A 24,732-nucleotide genomic window follows, 5' to 3' on the forward strand; every position below is an offset into this window, starting at 1 on the left:
CTCGCCGTTGCGCACTATTATTTTCCGGGCGGCGGTGTTTACGCGGGCGGGCCCCGCTGAGGCGGCGGGAGGAGCGGGGCTAACGCCGCTGTCGACCCTTTTCCCTGAGGGCTTTCCAGCGTTCCGGATGGACGGAGGACGGCGAGTGGGGCGAGGAGGGGGACGCGGGGGGGGGGGGGAGGTGGGGGCCCCGGTCGGTGGCGGTGGGGATGAGCGGGGAGGGCTGTGTGAGAAGAGTTCGCCGGCCGTGGTTTCCCTTCCCATCCCATCCCATCCCGTGCCGCGGTTGTGTTGCCAAGGTTGCCGCCTGCTTGTGTGTGTGTGTGTCGTCCCCCCCGGTTTCAGGTAACGTGGCTTGTGGCGGGGGTGGGGGGGAGAAAGAGCCGTCGAAGGAAAGTTGGGAAGGAGCGGCTGTGGCGGCCCGGGGGGGACCCTCACTTCTCACAGCCTTCCTCCTCCTCAAACGCAGCCTCCGTCCCTGTCATCGAAGGCCCGCAATCGCTCGCCAGACCGTTGTAACGTGCTGTTTGTTTTTTCTTTCCTCTTCAGACTTCTACAGGTCATTATTTATTTTTTTTTTTCTGTTGGCGCGCGTGGAAATGGCGCTAGTCAACGTGGAAATTGGGTTTGCCACCTGCGCGCCTCGTGAGCTTCTGCAGAGGCAGGGCGAGAGCGGCGTGTAGTACTTGGAAGATACTTGACCTGTGCGTAGGGGTGGGGAGTCGTAAGCCTTGCGGGTTGTGGTCAGGGCACATCAGTAATTCCGTCAGTGTGATGCTAGAGGAATTTCGGTTCATGCGAAACAAGGCAAAAAAAAATACGTGGAATCGCCAGCCCCAAAGGGGCAGGAGGTGGAACTGGAGTTTAAAAACCAGCCAGATGAACTTACAAGGCTTTCAAAAGCGGGAACTGGCGGCAAATGCTGGAAACTAGAGGGCTTTTAAAAGGCATATGGAAATAACGCGATGCCTTGGCAATAACAAGAACAAAAATGCGTACTAGACTCCAAAACTAATGCGGGTTGTGCTTAAAAAGGGGGTTCTTCAGCTAATAATGGGGAACCCGCTTAGGCTTTTTGTATCAGCTCTGTGTATCTGTAGTCTGACTGAAGCAAAGCAAAAATTGGCATCTGCCTGTCAGGCGCAAGGAAACAAACCATATTTGTATTGGAGTAAGAGCTGGATCCTCTCTAGAGAAGATGGCATCAGCCCATAGAATATGTGTGTAACTCAAACAGTCTTTGTGCCAGAGGGTGTTGGGGAGGAATTGTTCACCTTTGCAGTCATGTATCTTCTCCTGTTAGATAGCGTAATAGTGACTGCTGGAGCACGGAGTGAAATCCCAAAACAGTGGTCAAGGCGTACTTGAACTATAAAACAGCGATTCTTCTCTCATCGCTTCAGCTTGTGAGATGTAGGATACCCAATCCTACATTTATGCTATTCTACTGAAATCAGTGGAATTTTTCTACTGGAATAGTAATGGTGGTGTAAAAGCACCCCAAAGTGAGAGCAAATGGTTCATGAGTTGTGCAGCTTCCTTCCTTTCAAAAGTCACTATGGTATGCACAGAATTTATTAATATTTTTTTCCAAGTTTTTTGTTGTGGTTTTTCTAGCAACAGCAGATTCTTTAATGATTTATCTACAAATGGTGGTAAATCTGAGTTTTAGGTTATATGTTTAAGTCATCTGTGTGGTTTTGCATCAGTATTGCGTAATCTGTTGACTGTCCCCTTTTTATGTAATGTATGTTTGTAGTTTGTTTTAAAATGTACAAATATTTTTTTCCTCTGCGTGCTTCTCCTCAGATATTTCATATTTGTCTCTCCATTGCCCTCTTGAGTTAAAAACTTGTAAGACACCATTTTGATAGCTGGATCCAGCTGAGTGTTACGTATTTCTCTTCTAAAAACAGTCTCCATAACATCTCAGGACATGCTCTTTTCCAGGTAAGTTATTTAGAGTATTGTACCACTTTCGGAGTTTCTGCTTCCTCCTGGTAGAAGCATGAGATCAACTTGTACTGGTGAGGTCCAACATCATAAATGAACTTTCTGTAAAAACTTAGTAACTCATTGACTTTTGCTATGTAAAACTGTTGTGTTTTTTAAACTCATTTCAGAACTCAATGTATTTGATTATCTTAACCAAAGGGGGTGTGTGTGTGTGTAGAAATAGTTCCGTGATCTTTTCAGCAATGCCTGCTTTTAGGGAAGAAAAAAAAAAGGGGGTGTGTGTTTAAAAGATAGGTTGATGTAAGCTTGTAATTTAACTAGTTTGCAGTGGGATTGTTTACCTCAAACATTTGTATTTGGATCCTATGACCTAAAAATGCCAGCTGGATACTTGAAGCAGCTCAAGCCTTTAGGCCCCTCTTCTGCTTACTCCAGCTGCAGTCCCTGGAGAACACAGCTGGCTGCCTGGCGTTGGGCGCTGCTCCCGTCAAAGCCATCGACAGGCGTAGGAACGGGCGTCTGCCATGCTGGCTCCAGAAGCGCGTATGACAAACGCTGTTTAAGCCCAACTGAATGTGTTCGCAGTGCTGTAAAATTCCACCGCCTGCCAGCCTGCTCCGCTGGCGAAAGCCTGTCAGGCTCGGTGCAGTATGCAGCGTGGTCACGGTGTGGTGCTACCCTCATACTCGCGCTGTTAATGATTCAGCTCCTCGGCTCTCGCAAGTGGCATGGCAACGTAAACTTAGCTGGCTCTCTGCCATTGTACCCACTGACTGTCTGGTTCATGACATTCAATACTCAAGTAGCATGAACCAAATGCTGCTGTCCGGCTCCAGTGAATTTAAGGGGGGGAGAGAGGGGTGCCCCCATTCTCTCTAGTGATAGCTGTAGAGTGGTTACTTACCCTTTCTTTCTTCACTAAATCCAGCAATGGTGGATTTGTCTGGAAGAAACTGCTACTACAAAATGCTTTGAGCTGCATTGCAGAAGCCACCGTGGTCATTAAGATAGCACTAATTATCTGGGTAATTTTCTGGACTGAAACTTCAGATGCAAAGCCACCTCTGTTAAATGCTCTTGAGCCTTTCATCTAGCAGCTGGGCGTCTGTTGGGGGTGATGCAGGGTTTCTGAGATGCGTACGGGATGAGGAGACGGAGGATGTGCCTGCTGGGCTCGGCAGTGTTGCGGAGGGGCCGCAATGACTGACAGGCTGCCCTGGCTCAGTTATCACAGTGCTGATGCTGTCTCTTGTAAAGGTACAGTACTGTGATAACTGAAGGATGGCAGCCATCTGAGCTTCACGGGGCCCTGCACCGCTGGTTCTCTGTGCCCCAGGGACTGACGGACGGATGCATGTACAGCGCAGCGTCCTGCTGAAGTGGAGTCTGCTCATTTTAAATGTACCTCTTTGCATAAAAGTCGAAGAAGGTAAAGAAAACTTACATTTTATTTGAATAAAATATTATACTTTATTGAGAGTTTGCCTGTTAATTGACTGTTTTGCCTTGGAAGATCTTCCAGAAATGCTGTGCTTTGGATATCTTCAGAAATGGTTCAGAAAGCAGGGTCCTGTGCAGCACGGTGAAGTATTAAACGGCGGAGGGGCGGGTCAATGGGTAATCCTTGGTACCAGAACAAACAGAAACGACTCTGTAGCAATACAGAAAACAAAGCCTTCTTTAGGTACTTTTTAATACTTCTTGTTAAAGATATCACAGTCTTGGCTAGCCGGTCTCCTAACTCATTTTCTGTATGTATCAATACATGGAAATAGATGGCGGGACACAGGTTATTTCACCCTCCGGCCAGCGCACTAGGACGATGCAGTGGGTTGTTCGTGATGCAGCTGGTACAGCCCCTTGCAGGGTTGGGGCTTCTCTGCCCCGGTGAGTGGGAGACTGCAAATTTCCCAGGTAATTTCTGTAGCAATGTCATGAAAATACCTAGAATGGACAAGTTTTTTGGGGAATCTGATCTTGGCTGAAGCTGCTATTGGTGATTTTTGTGCCATGTGAATTATATCGTGGTGGGAGAATGGAGGGTTTGTCTGTCCCTGCCTGGGTGGCTCCGGGGGGGGTGCTGGGTGCAGTGCTGGGACAGGACAGCAGAGGGGCCCCGCGGGCCGGGTTGTGTTGGGGAGTGTGAAATCCGAGGATTTTTGCTTAAAATAAGCAGAGGCCTGCAGACGTGTTGGTGCGGTGCCTGTTCCCCAGATCCCACTCACCCCCCCCAGGAAGAAGCCTGGTCCTCAGGCTGCTGAGGCTGGTGCAGCAATTTCCAGAGGTCACAGTTTATTCTTGATACCGATGTTCAGTGTGGTCATTAACCCAGTGGTGTTTAGAAAACTCTTCTTCTGGACTGGATGATTCGTGACCATCCTAGGACTTTGCCCTGTGCTTCCCTGCACAGCCCTGGCTGCCGCTCACTGGTCCAGGGAGAGGATTAGCTCAACCGACGGTCTGCTCCAAGATGGCAATTAGCTGGTTTATGTTATTTCTCCGATCTTCTTTACTGGAAGGTGTTTCTGCCAGACTGTGCTGCTGGCTATGCCTGTGGGCCCAGATAGGGTCGGTGCTGTACAGCCACGATGGAACATTTTGCCAGCATGCGTCATTTAAATGGGGGAAATTATTACTGGTGTTATCGTAGCGGCTTGAGTCTGTTTCTGGAGGAGGAATCTATTGTACTAGAAACTCTGCAAATGATAAAAAAAGCATCCTGCTACCAAAAGTTTAAGTTCTAGATAGATTAAAATCTGAGCAGTCAACCTTCAGCTTCCTTTCTGCTTCTTTCCAAAGGCTGCAGGGATCCCTTGACCTGGGCAGGAATACACTCATCCCAAAAAGGAGAGGTGGTCATCTCCCGCAGCGCAGGGGCTGCAGCCATCCCTGGCTCTATGACAGCAACACGCTTTCGCTGCTCCTTCACGTGCTGTGCCACACTCTTGTTTTGATTACATCTTTTTAGCTATTCGTGTTGTCATTTTAGGAGCCAGCAGGTGCTTTGGGAACGTGCATCCCCTTCCCTGGGAGAAAGGCAGGTGGCAGTGGAATTTGGAGCTGGAAGTAGCACAGTGTTCAGCCAGGTCCTCCCAGTGCTGCCCGACGCACGGCTTTGGGTGTTCACAGATGAATACAGTCAGGGTGCTGACTCGTACTAGAAACCAGAAAGTTCTTGTCCTTCCCACAGGAAACAAGATAACTCCTCAGGGGCAGATACAAGGTTTGTTATGGACCGGGTCCAAGGAATCGGGTTCCTCACCTACTGAGCCTTGGGTCAGATTTGAGGGTTAATGACCAACCCGGCTCATTTAGTGGGACGTGCAGCAAAGCTGTTTGCTGTGTACTGCAGGACATGTCAAGTACTGGTGAAAGAGAGCAAAGAGCCTGTTCGAATGACATGTGCCTCTGGCTTCAGATTGTGATTCTCATTTCCTGTTACAAGTACAGCTTTGAGCTCTGGCATGGGACAGGAACTGAAACGCTGTCTCTGCCCAAAAACAACACCTCTCCAATCAGATTTACTGGGAGCCTTTATCTCCCTCTCTAGCTCAGCGGACATAGCGTCCATCTCTTTTTCCTGTAGCTTCCTACTGATACCATAGTGGGTCAGACTTATTATAAATACTGGTGGGTTTGCTATGTCTAAATATTGCTACACATGAACAATGCAACTATCAAGTCTCTTTTGGCAGTGGAGCACTTCCTCCCACGAACTGTGTTAAAGCAAGATGTAAACAACATGCATACAGCGATACATCACGTCACTTTCTGCTCAAAAATAAGGTCTGTGAGGACCGTCCGTTTTCTGATAAAACTTTCTGTAATTAATGGGTTTGATCCCAAGGCAAGGCAATTTTCTCATGACACATCTCAGCTGTCATTCCAGATGGATTTGTTCTAACCCGGTTGTTCTCAGCCTTTTTCATCAGGAAAGTCCCTTTTCCCATCTGGAGGCCGTCACCTTCCCACCCACGTTTCGCATGAGAACAGCAGTTCTGCTCCTGCGACGTCTCCTCGGGGCTGCGAGGCTGCAGACAAGAACGGCTGTTCTGTGCCTGGCTCTCATCCACAGATTATCCTTTTAAGGGTCGAAGTTTCTGCTCCGAGCAAGCTGGCCAGCCACTATTGGCTTCTGACAACAGCAGGATAAAAGACTTCCATTGTCTGCTAGCACTCAGCCTTGAACCCAGGTGAAGATGTTGCCTTGCCTCAAAATGCTTTTTTAAAAAAAAGTGACTTCTGTTGCTGTTCAGCGTGAAGCATCGGTACCAAAAAGCCTCGTTTTAGTTGCACTAAAATAAAAAGAATCCTTCCCAACAGAGTTTCAATCATGTAGTCATCGTTTCAAAGTCCAGCAGTGCCCCATATGAATCAGACTGTGTTTTAATTACTGTCCATTCAAATCATGTCTGGCTAGCGCAGAGCACTTGAACTTGAACTTTAATCCAGGCCTTCTTGATTAAACATCTTTACAAATCAAGTAGCCTAACTGCAGTGTCCCGATATGTGCAAATATTAGATGTACTGGAATGTAACTTGTTTTTAGGTCAGGTTAAGCAATTTCTGAATGTGAGCCTGGATATGTTGGACAAAGTGTAATGAAAAAAACAAGTTGATGAAGACTGTGGTGAAGTCTGCGTGATCAGAAATGTCACCAGCTCAGCCATGCAACATTATTTTTCTTCAGGTGCAGAGGTATCTTCTTGGCACGCCAGCTCCAAAAACTGCTCAGTTAGAGCACCCTGCCTGCAAAATTTCATGAGCTTAATGAGAATTCACCATTATTTGTTCATTACAAATATGCTCGGCTCAACTGTGTTAATATTTTCACTTCCTTAGAGTAAAAGTGGATCGGTGTTGGAGCTGCATTCCTGCTCTTGCTGTTCTCAGTGGAGCCCCACGTTTACGTTCTCGCTCCTGCTTCCAGGTGAGGTGTCCTTTTCCACGTAGTGCAAATGCTGTGCGGTAACAGTAATGGCAATTACACGTGCCTGTTACCAGGAAAAGTAGTCCCCAGGAGTACTGCGTGAACAGAGGTTGACATGATCGTTTCTCCTTTCTGCATAAAATATTTCTGACTGTATCTCACGTTTTGGAGATGGCTACTAGCTGAGTTGTTGAATGGTATGTAAACCCTGCATTTTTGTCATTAGCTTGATTCACAAAGGGAAACTGTGACTTTAACTGATGTCTGATTGGGGACAAAAATACTCATCAGGAACTGGGTGTTTCAGTGTTGGTACAGTATCAGAGTTACTGCTATCATTTCTGTATTCAGGCAGATTGATAAAGTAAGATTGTGCAACTTGGTACATAATTTGCTCTTCATAACATTTCACAGGAGCAGGAGAGGGGGATGGATCTATGTGTGGATTAATACACTCTTCACCGAGATCGTGCATTTATGTTGGGCTAATGTTACAAGCTTTCTGGGACCAAACACTGCTGGAGCCAGAGGAAAGAGTTCTCTTGACTCCAAGGGAGTCAGGCTTTGGCTCAGACCTGTACTTCATATCATAGGTGAAATTCTGATCCCAATCTCAAGTTCCCCATTGACTTCAAAAGGACGAGAGCTGCACTTAGTCTGGGTTTTTTTTGATACACAGGGATGTACATCTGACACTGGAAAAAGCCTCATTCAACTGTAGCAGAAAACAGGTTAAAAAAAGTGTGAGGCTGCTCGGGAGGGAAACAGCTCTTGGTTTGGGTGGTTCCCTGGATCTTCCGAAATCAGGCGCTGCAGCCTCAAGCATAGCTCAGGACATGACAGTCCCCAGTGCTGTGCACATGCTGGTCTTAAATTAAGGCAAACTCGTTAAGATGTGGTGCTCTGCTGCTGCTGGTCAGTACTGCCAAGGGAGCACAGCAGTTATGGCATGGCAGCTTGCGATGCAGGAGGGATGGAGAGGGCAGGTGGTTATCAGGGCTTGCTCCGCCACAGTTTGCTGCCTCCTCCCTACGGTGAATGTGAGAGCTTGCTATCGACTGCCCTCCGTTTTAATTAACTCCAGAAGCAAGCAAAGTACACTGAATAATTCAAGAGAGACATGTGTTTAAACATTTGCACAAGCTTCAGATTCCTTCTGCGTAAAAATAAGTCTGTGAGCGAGCAAATGATTCCTGTTCGAGGTGTTGGCGGATGGACAAGAGCCATAGACCCTATCCCAACCCCATCATGTTGCTCTACCCAAGAAGATGCCATCTGCGGGTCTCGTCCTCGCTGCTGGGACCAGCCCGGGGCTGATGGTGGTGGAAAGTTCAAGGAAATGAGTCAAAGGCTGCACGCACAAGGGCAGCACCAGCACAGGCAGTTTTGGTCTGGCAGTAGCAAAGAACTCGTAGCGAAGAGCCCTGGAGAAGGGGCTGGTAGAGGAGTAGATGAGGTCAGTAACAGGTCTGAACATCAGCGGTTTTAATTGTTACTCTGCAGCTACAGGGGTAGCTGTTTTCCATAACTGGAAGTCTCACCTCCTCATTTTTTTAATAAAGAGAGCATGACTTAAACACACACAAGCAAAAATGTGAATGCACAGATGCCTTTTAGGGTCAGCGTTTTAGAGTGCCAGAGCAGAAGCAATTCTTCCAGAGGGAAGTGGATGAGGAGGAGTCGGTACCTTTCCCGTGGAAGCGTGCTGATAAAGGCTGCGCCAGTTCAGATGGGCACAGATCAGCAGAGACAACGTGAGAGGCTCCATGCCGATGTTTCTGATGTGTGCCCAGGATTAGCTGCTGATTGGGTGTATTTCACATGCAAGCAATTTCCTTAAATGTGTTGGCTTCATGTTCCCAGAGTGATTAAAAAAAGTAACGTGTTTGTTTTAGAAAAATTTCCACCCGGTGCAGAACAACAACAACATCTCAAGGCAGCATGTGATGCCGCCCCTCCAGCATCCAAAGCCTTGCTGCATTCTGGTTTGAAATGCAGTGCTCCAGGGAACTCTGGAAATTAAAATTTCCAGCGGCTTATTGCTAATGAAGCCTAATTAATTTTGGATGTAAATGTGACATGCTGCTGCAGTTGCATTTGCATCTCTATTAAAGGAAAACTCATTTTAATCACAATCCACAGTGGGTGTTTTATCTGCAAATTATTAGAGGATCACAGTGTCTATTTAGTTCCTTCTTAGTCTAAGGATTTTTCACTTTTTCACCCCTTTAACTCAGCTAAGTTAAAGGAAACATGCCACAGCCTTTTAAAACAATTGCATGAAATACGGTGTGTTTCACTTAAGAGGAAATGAGGAAAAACAGAGTTACATAAAACGGGAGAAAAATTCCACACTGCTTTTCACTTCCATAGGTTTCATGGAACGAAACGGTAGTATCAGCTGTTTTCACCAGATTATGTATTGCAACCTGAATGCTCTCAGTACATTTGAAACCCATAGCTAACAGTATCCAAATGCACTGTAACAATTGTCCTCTTACTGTAGACCGTGCCATTTAAATGCAACCCAGGGTGACAGAAACCAGCCTGAACCTCGCCTTCCTCTGTCTCTTAAGATCACTGACATCTTTCATTTTTCTCTTCCTGTACCCTTTCACAATGATGCACATGGTTAAGCAGCACAGCAGGATGAAGGCAAAGACTGGGGCACTAAGCTCGTGGTGGTGATATCGCTCATTCTTTGTGGGCTTGGGAAAAAGTCCATGTTTCTCCAGATCTGGAGTTTGTCTGCCATCCCGCTTGTATTTCTGAACCCTCTGTGCCATTATGAGCAGCACCCTTCCTGGAAACATGACCTTAATTCTCTATCTCCATATGACAGAGAGAGGGGGAATATGGCAAATGCCACATAAAAATGCTGCTTTATAACATAGGCCATGGAAATGTAGTTCCCAAAAGCACACGGGAAAAACAGCAGCAACAGAATGTGCTTTGGAAGTTGTCCAAGCAAGGCTGTATATCCCGACTGCTAGTAATCCGTTAAAGATTTTGGGAATGCTGCGTGCCCCAGGTTACGTGTGTTCTCCTGACAGAAACAGGGGCACCTGGTCTCGGCTGCTGGACACTGACCTGAGAAATGCCCCTAGGCATGTAAACAAGCTCTGTGATCTGTGGACCATGAGGGATGTGAATCAACGTTGTGTATCGTTACGGAACGTGGCATTTCCAATCCTAAAACATTTAATTATTGCTCTGGTTGAGGTCAGTGCTCCACTTTATCCCTCCCCACCAGCAGAACCATCTCCAGTTCCAGTTAGTGCTAGACTTGCCCTTATAAAAGCCAACTGTTGCCCATACAGCTTTTTCTGGGTTATATATATATGGAGATAATATATAAGCAAGTGCGTCTAGCTCTAGCGGTGTGGCTGGCAGGCAGCCAGGCGGCAAGTGGGTACCTGTGAACTGTGCCAGCACCAAACTCATCCTTCTGGAGATGGCTGCGCTGGAAAGCAGATGAGCTGAAGAAAATGCATTTGAGGTTCAGGGCAGTATTGATTTTCTTTACGTATTTTATTAGTCTGCTTGAAGCACAGTAAAAAGGTGGTCACCGAATGAATCTGACTTCAGTGGAGGGGGAATCAGAAGTGGGATTTGGAGCTGGCCACCATCACTGCCACCATCACCACCACCACCACCACACTGCTCCATTATGTCTCAGAGCAGCGATGGCTGAGACAAGAAGCCAGATTCAGGCTGCACTGGTCGCAGTGTGCCAGCTGCCTGGCCACGGGCACGGGTGTAACTCCATCCTTTGCAGCTGCTCTACAGCTCTTTACACAAACCCAGTGTCTGCTTCACAACAAGTGAACATAAGGTATATTTTTCAGCAGAGAAATCTGGGAAAAAAATGCAAATAATGCTGATTCAGTTTGTTAAGAGGACAGTGAAGAACCAGAAGGCTCGCAATGGGGAAAAACAAGTGATGAAGGCAAGCAGCAACATGAACACGCCTGATGCAGGACTGAGACAGGGCGGCAGCATCCCCATGCTCCTGAGAGCTTGGAGCAAAGCGAGCGAACTCCAGCCCCCTGGCCAGGGAAATTGGGAAATGGAGCTACGTGTTACACCTCCTACATGCTGCTGTGCCAGCTTGCTTCAGCCCTGCGCAGGAAATCCCCCTGCCGCTTGGCTTTCAGCAGCAGCTGCCATGGCACCCTCAGAACAAGGACTGCTTTGGATTGACAAAATTTAATCTTTTTTTTGCAAAGTAAATTTGGACTGCCGACAAGAAGTACCTTTCCTTCCCTAAACTGAGATTCTTAGAAGCCCCGCTTAGCTTAAAAAAAAAGGGTTGAGCACCATATTTAGAAGTAGTTAATTATGAAGAAGCAATTCACACATTCCTGATGTCTCAAAATAAATTCTCTCACTTGCTTTTCCAAGCAGAGACAAGCACTCTGAAAACAGTGTCACAAACACGGTTTCACGCATGTTACGTGAACACAGGAAGTTTAAGATAAATTCAGCAACAGATCAGATGAAAGAACTTGTGCGCTTGCATATCTATTTATACAGCTCCTGTGGCAAGTCCCACCCCATCGCTGCAGTATCCGGGGGCCTTGCAGTCTCTAAGATACTACATGACGATGGTGTACAGCACTATCCACTTTGCTGATGGGGAGACATGACATGGAGGAGGGTGCAGGCTGAATTCACCCGCAACACCCGGCTGATGGGCACCCAACGGATGCTTTGAAGCACCTAAGGTTGTTGCTTTGTGACTCCGTTCGCCTGACCCAACTTTGCGCTGCCCGATAGCCTGGTCCTCCTGCTCCTCCTGGCCTGGCGTCCTAGCTGCTCCCCACGCTCTGGCAGCAGGGTGAACCAAACCCGGTATGGGTCCAGCTGAGAACAGCTTCTGCTCTCTGTGTTAGAAAAAAGAACTCTAAGTGAAATGATCAGTTTTGTTGATCTTGAGGAAAAAATGCTCGACTTGCTCTCCTTTGTAACCCCCACTTCTTTTTCCTGGAGATAAAAATGGAAGAATGTTTTTCTTCGGGGGGGGGGGGATAAGTTAAAAAAATAAATTCTAATTTGAGTAGCACTGAACATAGCCTGACACTCTGCAGAAGCATACAAGAGCACAAAGACTTATTCTTAGAATAGTTTCTATACTATTACAGTTTAAGGAATTGCTGACATTGAAAGTCAGCGGCCCATTTTATACATTACACAGCGCCTCTGACTTCATTACCTCCTCCTGATTTCTGCTAGTACATATGAGGAGAACCAGGCTGCAGAAGTACTGCCAGGAACAAATCAATGACAGACTGAAACCACTTAGATAGATAGTGTTAAATCACATTTATGTAAAGGTCCAGCCAATTCCAAGATGATGGCATTGGTGACTTAAGGCATTTCACCGTATGCAGGGCCCCTCACTGTACCTTGAAATGCCATGAAAAAAAAGGCTTTCTAAATATTTATACTGTTTAAAGTAGTTCTAAAACATTAGCATTTCAGAGGGAAAGGTGAGGTTTGGCTTCTGAAAACCAAACTGCAGAGCAGGCAAGTAAGGGCTAATCTGTGCACCCTTTCCTACCCCTTCTTTAAAGAAGGCTAAAAGAGAGAATTTATTTGAATTTAGTTTGATTTTTAGTTCACAAATACCAAGACAGTCAAGTCTAGTCATCTGTATTTGGCCTTTTTTTTTGGTGGAGGATATCAGTGCATCCTGCAAGTTGCAAAATAAAGAAGTACGTAAGATACAAAATAATTCTTCTGACCTGTCACTGCACACTGGTACAGTACTTACAGGGGAAAGAAAAATTATGTTGCATCGAAGGCCTTTTCTGCAGCTCTTTGCAAGCCTATTCTCTTCATAAGCAAGAAAACATATTCAGGTACAAATACATGTGATTAGTTCCTTAGAGAAAACTACTTTAAAGGTTTTAATAGAGAATTACATCCTTCCCATAGGATGGTATGTTGTGGTAAAAGCAGACCATTTTGGGTGTAGGTTGGAAATCCTCCCCTGTTATTAACATAGTTCTTGGAGTAATTTTTAGAAGCACATTGATTTCATCCCAGTTACATGTCACAGAACAACTAGTAGAAATCAGCAGACATCAGTGTCCTGAAATTAAGGAGAAAAAGCAAAAAGCTCACATTGCAGGCAGGAGTAGGAGGCTGACCACGCAGTTTCTGTGAGACTTTAAGTGCCATAGGAGCTCAGCCCCATTTTTTAAAGTGAGGCGTGTGAGCACATGAGAATTTAGTTCTTGCTGAAGGACGTGGCTTTTGGGAGCCTGGGTCATTCCTGGACATGGTCTTGGGCGCTGGGCATTCTGGGTCATTCCTGGACATGGTCTTGGGCGCTGGGCATCCATTTAGATGGAGGCAAAGGTAAAGCTGCTCTCCTCTGAGCTGCTGCAGCCACGAGCAGCCTCAGGCTAAGCCCCTTATGCAATCCTTCTGTCACTGCTGCCTCCTCGGCTTTGCTTTGATTTGTAGCGCTGAGCTTCAGGATTTAAGGACATTCGCAGCATCAACTGGTGTGCTGGGAGACAAGCCTTGCCTGTAAAGCATAAATAATAAAGATGTGGTATGTTATTGGGCATGAAAACCCACTGAGCAAAACTGATGTTATCATTATAAAGGCAAAGCCATGGAAAGGGCTAGCAAGACTGAAAGCTAATCAACGGAAGCACAGCGCTTGCAGGCAGATCACGGGGTGGGGGGGCACAGGGAACAAGAGAGCAAGAAAAGGTTGGGCCTGAGAGCCATGGCACGGCCACGCGTGTCTGCAGGGTTTGACCTCTCTCCTTCCTGAGTTAAGATTACCAGAGTGATGGAAATGGCGTGAGACTCCAGTGCTTTCCCGTGCACCCACAGTGCATGGTTAATCCAGACCCAATGATGCTGTGTGGCTGAGGAAAAAGGTTAACACGGAAGGGCTGGCTTGTTTCCTTTTGGGAGAGGGGAAAAAAATCATCAATGATTATCTATCTTTAGTTTGTAAACTACAACCACTGGGACATGCACACATGTGCACTCACACGCGATCAGCCCCCGCCTCCCAGCTCCTGTGTGGCAGATGAAGAGCTTTGGGCTGATTTCCCGGAGAAAAGGTTCAAAACTCAGGATTGCCGAGGCACAAGGTCAATGAGCTGGGACCAGTTGACTGTATTGGCATATAAACACCTTGTAACAGCAAAGGGACTTGCACACCTGTGCGCTGCCACGCATGAGAAGACCTTGACAAAAAGATGTTATCAGTGTGCTGTGATTAGAGAGGGCACGTTTAGCAGGGCAGGTGTTTCTGAATGACAGATTTGGCTGTTAGGACAATTGCCCCAAAAGGCAGCAGCAGATCGGCTCTTCTTTCAGAAGAAAATGCCAAATATGCGTGCATGTGTGGGAAGGGGGGAATCATTGTATTGAACTGAATCATTTTCTTACTGATATTACTTCCACTTGTGCCATTTCCTGTGACTTTGAGAAGAGTTTGAAACCACAACGAAGAAAACGATTTCTTCTCCGTGCAGACAGGAGAACCGTGCGCGTCTCCTCATTCTGGTGTAAACGCCAAGTTGTTTACGCCGGCTCATTCACTTCTGCGTGAGGCTAGAGGTAAGGTTGTAGTTTTTTTTTTAAAAGATGATCCAAACACACCGGTAGCTCAGCCTCCACCACGGCAGACGCCGGACATCTGCGGAGACGACAGCTACGGCCTCGGCACTGGGATGGCGAAGACAACCCCGCAATTCCAGCGCCGTCCGAGCCCTGCCAGAACACAAATTGGCTGACGGGCTGGTTTAAGCACCTCCTGTTAAACCTCCGTGTGCTGACCCGGTCACTGGGCTGCCCTCCCACCACACCCGCTCCAGTCTTTACCTCACTTTACAACCAGCCAGGAGACAGAGCCATTTTAACCGCCCCATTCCCGCCGCCGCTGCCTAGGCAGGGCTATTCCCGCCGGGGCTCGGCGTCCTCTGAGGGCCTGAACCGCCTACCGTGCCCGGTCTCCCCGCCGGCCGACAAATCTCCTCAGCGGCGGAGCGGTACCCTCGCAGCCCCTCACGCCTCGAAACCCGCCGCCATCACCCGCCCCCTCAGCGCGGGGAGGCGGGAAGAGGCGGCCGCGGCGACGCACCACCCCCGGTCCGCACGGCGCATGCTCCGCAGGCTGGGCGCCTCCACAGCCGCCGCCGTGCCGCGACCGCCGCCCTGCCGCTGCCGATCGATCGCGGGCTTCGCTCTCGGACCCACCGGGCCGGGCCGCCCCCCCCTCCGCCTCCTCAGCCCCGCGGCTGAGCGGCGCTCAGCCACGGACGCGGTGAGTGGGGCCGGAGTATCGGGCTACGGCGTATCGTTGTGTCTGTCCTCCCCTCAGCCGGGCCCCGGCCCGAGGGGAGCCGGGGAAGGCCGGGGGGTGTGTGTGTGTGTGCGTGTGTGAGGGCGGCGGGTTCTTCCCCTGAGGGAAGCTCCCGAGATGGCCGACGGCGCAGGGCTTCCCCCGGCGGCCTCGTCGGTCCCTTCCCGGGCTCAGCGCGGCGGCCGGGCCCGGGTGTGCGGTGCCGTTTGGGTTCTCCTCAGCGGAGACGGGGGGGGGGACGGACGACGACGACAACGACGAGCCCCCGCGGGCAGTGTAGGGCTGGGAAGGGGTTTTCAGAGCCACGTTTCGGCGAGCGGTGACTCCTGCGGGGGAGGCCGGGTTTTGGTGATAGGAGGAACCGGAATGAAAATCACTTCGGTTCTGCCCGCTGGTGGAAATGGGTGAAATTAAGTTTTTAAAATGTTGCGAGGGGCTTAGGGGTGAGCTCGGAGCCCCCCCCCGTGAGTTTACGGGAGTCCTCGGCCGTCTTTGCAAGAGGAGCTGTTTAGCCATACTGCTGCCTTGCACTTCTGTGCAAATTAAGGGTTTGGAAAAATTGATTGGGTCCAGCTGTCAGTCTGGCATCTGTTGCTGTATAAAGGATAGAGGCGCTTTTCGGACATTCCTCTCTGTAGGTGCTCCTTCCCCTGAGGGTGGTGACAGCCACCCTGCAGGCAGGTCACCTGTTGGTTTGATACCTGTCACCCGAAAGCACAAGCAGGGATGTGGAGCAGGTAACCTGGCAGTTGGCAAGTTGCGCCTGCTTTCCACCTTCTCCAGACACCTAAAAATACAATTCTGCTGTACGCGTGTGCGGGAAAACATTTGCTGCGTCGTTTGGCCAATCCTGTTGAGGTGGGATTTTCAAAATGCACGTAGAAAGCTCATATATGAGGAGAACCGGGATGCAAAAAAAGTCTGAAGCATGTCAGCCCCGCTGCTAACCGTGTCGGTTGATGGCAGGAAGACAACATGGCAGTCGCTTGGTGTGGCAGGAGAGGCTGGAGCCGGCTCTGTTTAAAGAGACTTCGAGTCCGTGCTTAGAGGGAGGACGGGGTGATGCTGGGGAAGCGTGTGGCTAATGGGGCGGCTGCTCCGATGGATTAGGGATGGGGGGGTGTGTGTATTTTGAGGTATAGAGACCTGGAGGGCAGGTAAGTGCAGTGCAAGAAAGTTTGGTGTTTTGTTCTTTCTTTTTTTTTTTTTTTTTGTGGTTGTTTTGGGGGGGGGAAGATGGAAATAATTCAAAGTTGCATTGCTGTTTAAACTTAACTCCAATTAGCCCAATTTAACTCTTGCTCGTAGAAGATTCTCTGCAGTTTTTTTCTTGAGCGGAATGTATGTACGTTGGTACCATTTTATTCACGGCTGCTGAAGCTCAGTATTAAGTTCAGTTTTGACCATATATGGGGAGTGGTAGGCATTTCCTCCTGGTACTTGTTTTTAAAACACACAGGAAGTTGCACCTTGATCTGGGTTTGTGCTAGGTGATACCGAGGCAGGTGCTTTGAAATACAGAGCCAGCTAAGGACATGCTGCTCATCTCTGAGCAAACAACAGATCACATCAGTCTCTTGCTGTCATTTGCGATGTTAAAAGTTAGTGATTGCAGGCAGATTTTACAAGTCTTTTTGTCAATTTATTTTTAGTGATTCAGTTCTCCTTAAATATCTTACTTGTCTAAGTATCTGCAAGCCATTTGCACCAAAGCCCAGTGGAACAGAGACTATACTATGCTCGTACAGAGCAAAACTGCAAACATTTGACCTTTGGGAAATGTTAGGTGAAAAACTTGTAAAAAGCCAGGGTGAGTGGGTTTAAATTTGCAGAAGAACATAAACGCAGAACTGGAGCAGCTTTAAGTTTGTGAACCCCTGGAGGTCTCTGCACTGCAAAAATCTTTCAGAATTAATTTCAGAGTGGCCTTTTTTGAGAGGTGGATTCTGTAAATCTTGAACTGTTCAAGCATATGCTGTTTCTGTATGTCCAAATTGACTTGTCTGTTCAATGAGTTTATTTTAAAAACAAATGAGAAGCAAGATCTGGAGAGAATATCTTAACACAAAAGCTTTGGAAAGCAAACCTGTATCAGCTGCAAAGCAAAAAGCTGAAGTGTACCTGAACAGTCACTGGACAGATTCAGTGAATTAAATGAACGTACCTTTTAAACTCTTTTTTTCCTTAGTCGAAACAGAGAATGCAATTTAAACTTGCTTTAATTCTTTTACCTTACCTCTTTGGGGGGCTGGAAGTAACCCAGGGTTCTTGGTTGGAAGAATAAGTGATAGTAATTCAGTAGGTTTAGACAGACACCTCTGTAGTAGTTCAGTGTATTGCAAATAAAAGACTGAATTCACAGAAACCTGCTTCCCTTTTTTTGTGTAGAGGGGAAAAATGTTTCCGTTTTCGTAGGCAGCATCCTGACAGTGATGCCCACTGTTGTGGACAGGAAGATTTCACCTCTTTCTACCACGTACCTCCTCATCCTCCCTCGAGTTGGAGGTGAAACACCTTTTTTACCTGCAGAACCGGCCTCAGGTTTCTTGGCACCTTGCTGCTGCCCATGAGGGAGGTATGAGGAAGAGAGGTTCAAAATACAGCACAAACCCAAATGGAGAATCCTTGAATCTGTATGCTATGTTTGGTGTGAGTTGTTTTGAGAGATCAAAGCTTTTACACATAAAAACAAACCCTTAAGATTGGTTTGTATTTAGCTGTGAAAAGTATTGTTATGAGACCCGATGAACCAGAAAGCATGCTGAGAAGCCAGGTTATGGAGAGACCGAGTTGGGTCTTGGTTCCTGACGTGTCTCGTGTCCAATTAAAAATGACAAAATGTTTTCTTCTGGACGATAAAATGGCAATATTCAATTTTTTCTTTTGTAGCCTGTCCAACAGTTTGCAATTTCTTAAAGATTGGGCATTATTCCTGTAAACACACTCAGAGTTGCTCTAGATCTCTAAAGCACTTAAAATGCAATTAGATTTCAGGTATTGGTAAATGGCAAACACTTGCTGAATTGATAGAAAATGGCTTTTATAGTTCAAGCACATGATTCAGTCAGTTAATACTCGGAGTGTGCCTTTTGCAAAGAAAGCTTTTTCATGGACTGATGCTGCTCAGTTTTGCTAGTAGGGTGAGATAAATAAGCTTGAACCTCATCAAGAAGGAAAGTGGAATCTCAAAAGAACAGCATTTTGGGTGTTTGGCAGCTAAATTGTTACTTCCATCTCTTGCTATATTTTCTGCACAGTACATGAAGTGGCAAGATTAGGGGGGATTATTCTGCTCCCTCACTTGATATCTTTAGTAGGGCTTTAGGTACCCCGACCAGTATTTGTTTTCCCCATTTACCTGATCCTTCCAAAAACTGAAACAATGCTAAAAAGTACTAGGTTACTGGAAAAAGAAGTTGATGATGGTTCTCTTGGGCAAATTGGTTGCAATTTCTCTTGATTGAAATTGGGGAGGGGGGGGGAGGGTGGGAAGTGAGGAAGTGTGATTTAGTGGTTTTAATGTCCTGGCCTGCTGAAAACAGGTGGATTTTTAAGGAACAAGTCCTGACATTTTTCTTCACGCTGAAGGGCTTATAAAACTAGAAATGGTTTTGCTGGCTAGAGTAATTCTTGTTTTTTTTCCTTGAACTGGTTATATAAATGTACCATAAGTTGCATAACTGACAGAAAACCTGAGCTACAGGAAACTATAAGAGCAGCTTCTACTTGGAAAAGTATAGTGTGTACCACTTAAATTGCATATCATTACCTTTCATCATCCTCTGATACCGTGTGAGTTGGTTGATAAGTGACGCGAATATGGTTTTCTGCATGTTAGTGATTATGATTACACTTTAAAACAGCTGCCCCATAAAATTGTCCTGTTAGACTTTTTTACCCCTGCAGGATGTGAAAGGTAAGATAGGAAATAAAGGAAAAGAACTGGAAGTTGATGGAAAAGTGAAGGATGTATACATCATCCTGAACTATGGAGCAAGGTAGTGGTGAAAGCCTGGGAAAAATCAGATGGGAGTTTTTGTTTGAGGAGGAACCTACCTGCAGAGTTAAGATTCTGAACAAGTGCAGTTGTAGCTACTAAAGAATAGGAAAATTTTTTGTCTTGCAGTAAGTGGCTTGGTGTTGCTATTGATTCTGCTTTGTCAGCAGTTCTGATAGTAAACAAACAGTCTTCCAGAAATACCAAGTCACTGTTCTGCTGTAGCTATGGAGCTCCCAAAGTAGCAGCATGGGCTTGCTAGTAAAGAACAAGCTTTTACAAGGCAACTGGCTTCAAGAAGCTCAACCGTCATAAATGCATGTATCTGGTGGCTTTGCTCTATGAAATTTTTTTGACTTCTTTGAAGCCGGTGTGCTACAGAAAGGAGGGTCTGCTAATAAATTGAATAACTTAAGTATTTAATGCTATATTCTCTGACTTTTGAAGCATGTAGGATTTACCATTAATCAAGACTTGGGTTGCCTGTGTGTGTACTGGAGGAGGGAGCAGGAAGGTTCACAAAGGTAAGGGATCAGTCTGCAGGTGGATAAGCATATAACACAGCATTCGATGGGTTTAGAAGCCCTGGGGTGTTTCCATCTCAGCTGTGTCCCTGGCCAGTGCCTGACTTTGGCTAAACAACCTGTTTATTCCTTCGACATGTTTCTCCCCCACTCTCTCCTGGAAATGCTGCGTTCCCTCCCCAGTCCCCAAAGGCTTAACTCCCTTTGAACGCAAAATCTAAGTGACAACTGCTATTCACACTTCCAGGAGAAAACTCCTAAAGGAAAATTTGCGCATTCCTCAGGGTGTGGTACGCAATCTCCCTTGTTTGCGGAGTGGATCTGAGAGGGGCCGCAGCTTGTTGAGGCACCAATACATGAATATAATGCAAGTTTGTAGCAATTTTGGACACCAAGTGCTGTTCTAACTGTTACTTGAGTGCTTTGTTTCCTGTCGTTTCCAGCTATTCGAAAACTGAGCGGAGTCTGGATTGCCTAATCAGGTGGCCCAGTTGGAATTTAGCAGTGTATTGAAATATTTGATTTTATTAGTGGTACTCTTAATAATTACCCTTCAATCTGGGGCATATGCTGTCAAAATAACTTGGTTGGTTTTCCACTTCACATCTTTTAAACTACTTAATTTTACTAGCTGGAAGTTGAGATTGAGGTGATATTGACTCCTGTTATTTTGAACAGGAAGACATTCTTGTTCAACCTAGGAGGTTGTACTTAGATCTGCTGTGAGAGCTACCATGCCTAGGGCTGTGCTGGAGACAGCAGGTCCGGAAAAAATCCTTACACCTTTCATGTCAGGAGGAAGGACAGATGTAAGCCTTTTACTTTTTTTAGGTAAGGAAAAATGAAGCAGACCATGCTAGATCTGTGACTTGGACAGAGGAGCGAGGGAGGAGAGGGAACACTTGCAAGAAATTTGTTTGTATGTGGACTCAGTTTTTCAGGAAATTAATTTGGCAGAACTAACTTTTATACTCATTTTGAGATGCTAGCAGCACAAAGAGATATATCAACAAAACAAACCTTAAAAGCCTTGGCACTTGTACAGTCTAAATAACTTCCTGTTACTTGCCATCCATAAATACCCATCTCTGCGCTGCTCTGAATTTTACCAGAGTATAACAACAAATTCAGAGCAGGTTTTTTGTCTGGGTTTGGTTTTTTGGGTGTGTGTGTGTTTGGTTGGGTTTTTTTGCTGTTGTTTTGATAAAGCTGTGTTAGTTTGTAGGGCACTAGATGTTTAAGGAGAAGAAAAGCTAGCTGGTACCTTTTATACTTCAAGTGTTGCATTAGGCTCAGTCTTTTATATTTCAATCTGTTATTTTGCATGGGTTGGTTTTTTTGTCCCTAGGATGTCAAGCTCACATCTTAACTCAAGCTGGTGGCCTCCTGCATGGAAAGAAAGTGTGGCCACCCTCAGTTCTGAGGTTTTTCATCAAGAACAACTATAAGCTGGCATTTGCAGTTCACTTTATATGGTTTTCTTGTACACTCAGTGTCTTTCGTGTTTACTGAAGACGCACAAGAAATAACCTTTCACTTCCTGAACACTTCTGTATTTCACTTTTCCTCAAAGTATGGCAAAACAGAGGCTAATAATTTTGAAATTGCCAGAGCCCATCTATTTAGAGAGTTTAAAAGTTCAGAAGGAACCAGACAGTTAAATCAGTGAGCCTGACCTGTATGTATCAACCTCTGTTGTGACACTTTACAGCTCTATCACCTATGCTGCAGCACTCTGTTTACAGGAGTTATCCTCTCCTCTGAAAACAAAAGATTACAAATTCACTGTTTTCCTTTTGCTTTTTCCTGCTATTGATTTGTGTTGCATCTGTATTAAACTGTATTTTTTTTCCTTATTTGAATCTTCTGCCCTTCTTTCTTGTTCTTAAGACTTAAGCTGAAGGAAGGGAAAGGTGCATTTGACTTAATTATTGAAGTAACAGCTGTAATTCCAAAACTTAGCACTGGCTGCCTTCCACTCTTTCTGATGGTAAAGTCTATTTGAGTGATCTGCAGGCTGTAATGGACACCATGTTCTTCTCAAATGCTGTTATATACCTCATGACTTTTCTAACTGTTTTTCTAATAGAAACATAAGTGCCTGGCTTAGGCAGAGAATGGCTTAAATGTATTTTGACTGTTCTGTATTGATTTTTAGAAAGTCTGTTAATAACTCTGTCCCCTAAAGACAGGGAGTAGTCAAGAGTTCATCCAGATTCTGGAAAGTGCTGGTATATTCAGAGAAAAGGAACTTGTCCAATCCCCAATTTTTGAAGGGTTATGACGGTTCATTGCCAAGAAAACTTCTAATTGTGTTCATGCTGCTGTGTCATTGCCCTCATGAAGGGAACGGAGAGGTTGTGTTTACTGATGATACAGAACAAGCCCCCATAGCCCAATGAATGTGTTGTAGGTAGATGCAAGTTGCTAGCACGAGCATTACCAACTGGGATTCTCACCTGGAAGCCTTTGTCTTACCACCAGCATCACCTGGAAAAAATCAGCTTGTGGTATTTTATATCAGCACTTACTTTACTAGTAATTCATGGCCAAGAATGCCTTTCTTATAAGTGTGGAATTGATTAATACAGGGGAGCATGGGTTTGATTTCACTGTCAAAGCCACAGGTGGTAAGTGAAAGGACATGTAGGGGTAGCTGGCTTAAAGAGCTTAATTTTTGCAAAAGAAGAAAGCTATCTTCTGCCAAATTAAAAAAGAAAAAAGTCCTGTGGGTTTTACAGTCCTTTCAGCTTCCTGTACACGTGACTTGCAACACGGCCAAGTTACATCTATATAAGCAAGATACATCAGCAAACAGAGGGCTCACCTGGCTTAAAAAAAGGCACCTTTCACATCCCAAATACTCAGTATGTGCCAGCACAGCCTTAAGCAACTAAAACCTAAGATGTTGGTGATGTTAGCTTGGCTGTGTACAGATTAACTGTTCGCCCTTTGTTGGTATTGACTGAAAGTTTACCTTGCAATAAAAGTGGGTGGTATCTCCAGGTTTAATAACACTGTGTTCTTGGAAGTTTGCTGTCGAATTAAGTGAAAAACGAGCCCACGTTTTTCTTGGCTTACAACGCATGTGCAGAGGGAGGAGGTAAGCAGTGCTGCTGGGGTATCGTCGAGGCCATGGTGGTTTCACGTTGCAGATCACAGCAGTGTTATCTTAAGGCACTCCTGTTATGGCATGTCACCCCTTCGGTTGAGCAACTCATGTACTCTGATGGATACCTGTTCCGGCTCAGAAGACTTCTCATCAGCTCCTTCCCCTGCTTTCCACAGGGATGGGCGAACTTGGACACTGTGTCGTGAAAATCCTGCCTAAGAAATGCCAATATGCTTTTAAGTGGAAGCAGTTTAACTTCTCCATATAGCCCAGCATACACAAAACAGTTTTCTCTAGACCTGAGTTGCACCACAGCATATACCTATTGACGTGCTTTATGCGTCATTTAGCATGCAGAGAAGCATTTATATAGAACCACCCTCTCGCTCTGTATACTTGGAGAATTAATTTATGTGACAAGGGCAGGACCTGCCAACCTATAAATCTATGGTAGGACTCTCTTTAGGGAAAGAGATCTGGATCACGCGTTACCTTCACCTCTGCTATGCTGGCAGAACCTTATTGCGTGCCTTGAGATTGTTTCATGCTTTCTTTGACGAACAAATTCCTTAGGACTTTTTCAATCCATTATATCTTCATTACTTAACTGATTGATGGAGTTTAATTAGCAGTTAATGTAAACTGCTGTGCTTGTTTGCGTACATATATGCTGTGAACTCTGAAGTTCTACGCAAGTTCAGTTTCGCACAGGCAAATCAGTGCATATCAGTGAAGCTGAGTAATTACATAAAGAACTTAATTTGTCCCAAGCTTTGTGGTGAGTTCAGCCTTTAAAATACAGCTGAGATGCAAACCGCTGTCTCTTCCTGCTAATTTTGCTGAAGCTGGCAAAGGCTTTTGTTAGAACTGCAACTTTTTTGCATGGCTCCGCCTGGAAATAAGATGTACCACACATTTCAGCTCACATTTTTAAAGCAATTTAATCAGCACTAGTTCTGCATTCAAGGCCAAGCCAGCTTGCACATATGTACACGACTGCTTGAGAAGTACCATCCCTGAGGTGTTTACTGCTCCCTTTCTGTTGGCAAGTACTGCCACCCTCCCTGCAGTTTAACCATGTATGCTTCCCTTTTTTCCCAGCAAAGACTGATGACCACCAGTAAAATAGTAACATCTTCACTAGGCTCTGCTCACAGCCAAAGTAATTTTAGAAATGTTTTAGGTTATGTCCTAATGACTGAATTATGCTTTAAAAGAAAATCCTCTTAGATAGGGTTTAGAAGTTTTTAAAAGCAGTGGAGATCAGTAGCTTTCCTAGACCATTTCAAGGTGTTTGTTTTTCAAAACCTATTGGTACTCACTTTCAGAGACAGGGAAAGTTGAGAGTAGTTTAATTAGCAGGCAAGACTGACATAATGATTGTAATCTAGTAAACAAATACACACTTATGGTCCTTACAAAGCTATTCTACTGGTTTTGGTGGGGCATTTCATGGTGTGTACTCAAAGAGGGCACAGCCTACAAACACTAACATAGAATTTCCTGAGCCCCAACCAAAGGCTTAAGAAGAAGCTTAATATGTTATATCTCTATGTTAATAGAGATTAATTTTTCAGGACTTAACTTGAGAATCAGTCTCTTCTTAAGGGTAGGTAATATGGCATACAGGCAAGTTCTGCAGAGTAGCAAGCAGTCTACTCCATGAACATCCCATTATAAAATGTACTAAAATGGGGTAATTCCTTTCTTTCATCTGTCTCAGTCTCATCCATGATTAGGGATGAGCTATAAAACGTCTTTTAAAGGGGTAGGAGGAGAAGGTACCTTATTGGGTATTTGACCGGAGAAGTCAAATAATGTGGAGATGTGTGGGTGTTCTTCAGTAGTAAGCATTCAGCAATAAATTGATCACTT

The 24,732-nt window shown here is 45.7% G+C and overlaps 1 protein-coding gene and 2 long non-coding RNA genes across 10 annotated transcripts in view; 2 read left to right on the forward strand and 1 right to left on the reverse strand.

Moving 5' to 3' along the window:
- Nucleotides 1-181: 181 nt before the first annotated feature.
- Nucleotides 182-6,276, forward strand: LOC138686335 (uncharacterized). Its single transcript, XR_011325667.1, has 2 exons — nt 182-3,640; nt 3,732-6,276. It is a non-coding gene; the product is annotated as an uncharacterized lncRNA (long non-coding RNA).
- Nucleotides 6,277-11,339: 5,063 nt separating this feature from the next.
- On the reverse strand, nt 11,340-14,960 carry LOC138686334 (uncharacterized). Its single transcript, XR_011325666.1, has 3 exons — nt 14,744-14,960; nt 14,309-14,632; nt 11,340-13,424 (listed from the first exon to the last, which is right to left on the reverse strand). It is a non-coding gene; the product is annotated as an uncharacterized lncRNA (long non-coding RNA).
- JAK1 (Janus kinase 1) overlaps nt 14,348-24,732 on the forward strand; it is a 64,236-nt gene continuing 53,851 nt past the window's right edge. For 2 of the 8 annotated variants that reach the window (XM_069788499.1, XM_069788504.1), the window contains exons 1-2: nt 15,035-15,185; nt 20,189-20,251. The gene's annotated coding sequence lies outside the window, so the exon portion shown is untranslated. Of the gene's footprint in view, nt 14,480-15,028; nt 15,186-20,188; nt 20,252-24,732 lie in introns of those variants that run through there. The other 6 variants (XM_069788498.1, XM_069788506.1, XM_069788505.1 and 3 more) reach the window with 5 other exon arrangements.

This window comes from Haliaeetus albicilla, chromosome 8 (genome assembly GCF_947461875.1).
Source record: "Haliaeetus albicilla chromosome 8, bHalAlb1.1, whole genome shotgun sequence".
In the NCBI taxonomy this organism is placed as follows: domain Eukaryota; kingdom Metazoa; phylum Chordata; class Aves; order Accipitriformes; family Accipitridae; genus Haliaeetus; species Haliaeetus albicilla.